This window comes from Tenrec ecaudatus, chromosome 3, assembly GCF_050624435.1.
Source record: "Tenrec ecaudatus isolate mTenEca1 chromosome 3, mTenEca1.hap1, whole genome shotgun sequence".
Lineage (NCBI taxonomy): Eukaryota > Metazoa > Chordata > Mammalia > Afrosoricida > Tenrecidae > Tenrec > Tenrec ecaudatus.
Window position 1 is genome coordinate 77235211 of NC_134532.1, and position 2643 is coordinate 77237853.

At 48.3% G+C, this 2643-nt stretch overlaps 1 pseudogene; it reads right to left on the reverse strand.

Annotated features, from left to right (window-relative positions):
* Positions 1 to 226: 226 nt before the first annotated feature.
* On the reverse strand, positions 227 to 1553 carry LOC142442289 (heat shock protein HSP 90-beta pseudogene; annotated as a pseudogene).
* Between the last annotated feature and the right edge of the window lie 1090 nt (positions 1554 to 2643).

Sequence of the window (2643 nt, forward strand, 5' to 3'; positions counted from 1 at the left end):
AAGGAATAAGAGTCAGAGGGAGGTTGATGGCAGCAAGAAGGCACAGCAGGGAACGTGCTATGGGGAGACAGCAGTATTTCAGAGATGGTACCCACAGGGCCAGACAGTGACCAATTGTAAGTGTTCAACGTAACTTAGCAGGTTTGAGGCCGGCTGGGGGGAAAAGCTTTGTCTTTCTCATGCTTCCTAGTCCTGATCATCTTAGCTTCATGAAGAGACCAAGATGTTTTTTTTTTTTAAATGGCATCTTCTTTATTTTGCAGACTTTAATAGAACAAAATAAACAAAAAAGAAACCTCACAGATACACATTAACCCCATTCCCAAATAAAGGAGGGGACAACAGGGCGTGAGGGCCTTAGATCCTGCTTTACACACAAGAATGAGGGGGGGGGGCACTAGTTAACAGCAGTTTCAGAGCCCAGGTGGGCTAGGGTCACTCAAGTCATGGGGACACTATACAGAGGGCACAAGGTTTGAGTAGAATGGCCTAATCTACTTCCTCCATGCGAGATACATCTTCATTGCCCTCAAGAGGGGGAATCTCAGCAGGAACAGCAGTGCTGGGCTCCTCGGCTGTCACCTCATCTTCATCAATGCCTAAGCCAAGCTTGATCATGCGGTAGATGCGGTTGGAGTGGGTCTGAGGGTCCTCAAGGGAGAAGCCAGAGGAGAGCAGTGCTGTCTCAAACAGCAGCACCACCAGGTCCTTGACGGCTTTGTCGTTCTTGTCAGCCTCCGCCTTCTGCCGCAGCGTCTCCACAGTGGGGTGGTCTGGATTGATCTCCAGGTGCTTTTTGGCCATCGTGTAGCCCATTGTGGAGTTGTCCCGAAGAGCCTGGGCTTTCATGATCCGCTCCATGTCGGCCGTCCAGCCATATGTACTAGTCACAATGCAGCAGGGTGAAGACACCAGTCTATTGGAGTTTGTCACCTTCTCAACCTTCTTCTTCTTTTTTTTTTTAACATTTTATTAGGGGCTCATACAACTCTTATCACAATCCATACATATGCATACATCAATTGTATAAAGCACATCCGCACATTCCCTGCCCTAATCATTCTCAAAGCATTTGCTCTCCACTTAAGCCCTTTGCATCAGGTCCTCTTTTTTTTTTCCCCCTTGTCAACCGTCTTATCCAAAATTTCTTTCATGAGCTTGCACAGGTTCTCAAACTTGGCCTTGCTTTCCTCCATTTTCTTTTTCTCTTCTTCATCCTCCGGAAGCTCCAGCCCCTCTTTGGTCACGGAGACTAAATTCTTCCCATCAAACACCTTGAGCTGTTGTACGCAGTACTCGTCGATCGGCTCCGTCATGTAGACCACCTCAAAGCCTCGCTTTCGGACATGCTCCACGAAAGCAGAATTGGCCACCTGCTCTTTACTCTCACCGGTGATGTAATAGATGGACTTCTGGGTCTCCTTCATTCGAGACCAAGATGTTTTGAAGAGCAGAGCAGCAAGCCTGAAAGAGAAGAGTCTCCAGGATGCAGAGAAGAGAAGGCAGTGAAGGGAATCAAGGTTTTGGCCGACGTGGCCAGGCTGCCAGCACATTGCTAACTGGAAGGGGCGGGGAGGTGCCAGTGTGCCATCATCTATTGGATACTATTTCTATAAACACCTCTGCACCGGAAGCTCCCCGCACCTCTGCCCGCACACTCTCTGTGATACATCTGCAAATGGCCACCACTTACTGTACTTCCTTCAAGAAGTGAGTCTATCCCCCACCCCCTTCCTTGACTTCTGCACGCTGCCTCAATGGGGTTGCCGTGGGCATGTTGTGAGCCTGCTCTCCGAGAGCGTGCCAAGCTTCTGGTGTCTGTTTGTGTTCCTGACATTCAGCCATCGGTCACGGAGAGTGGGGCAGGCCTGCTGAAAGATGGGAGCCTGGGGAGAGCAGGGACAAGCCGTTTGCAGCTGAGTCACCTGGCAGATGAGCAAAGTCACTTTGCCATCTTTTGAGGCAAGTCAAAACAACAACAACAACAACAACAACAACAACACCTCTTGTGCTAGACAGGGTTCTCTAGAGAAACAAAAACAGAATCCTAATAATTATAAATATTTATGCAGATAGATAACATAAGAAATAAACAGTTAATTAAATTATAAGGCAGTACAAATGGCTCAGTGCAACTCACTCCCATGAGACAGCTGTGAGACACTAGCTGTCCTTCAAGTTGTGAGGGCCGCCGGGTAGTCCTCTGTACAGCAATTCAGGCTATCCAGGCACAGGCAGCAAACAGCAAGGCAGGTCCCCAAACAGTCAGCCAGATGACAGGGTCTGACAGCCCCCAGCTCAAGAGATGTAAATTTCAATAGTGTGGTGAACCAGGTCTTGAAGGAACCTCAAATTACAGCGACACAGTCCACGGGTTAGGTGTCCCACAGGTAGTGTAGTTTGCAAACTGAGGCACAGAACAAGCAAGGCAGCCAAACACTGGTTTGATGATTAAAGAACAAGAGATAAGAGAGGTGAGGCTCACCGAGCCATTTATCTCTTCACCCTTCAATTAATCCCACATGTGTTTATTGTCCAGGTTGGCACAATAAATGTTAGCTATCTCACCGCCCAACACCACTGGCCCCACCACCACACTCAACCAAACATCAGAATTATGAGCAAATACATGCTATCACATTT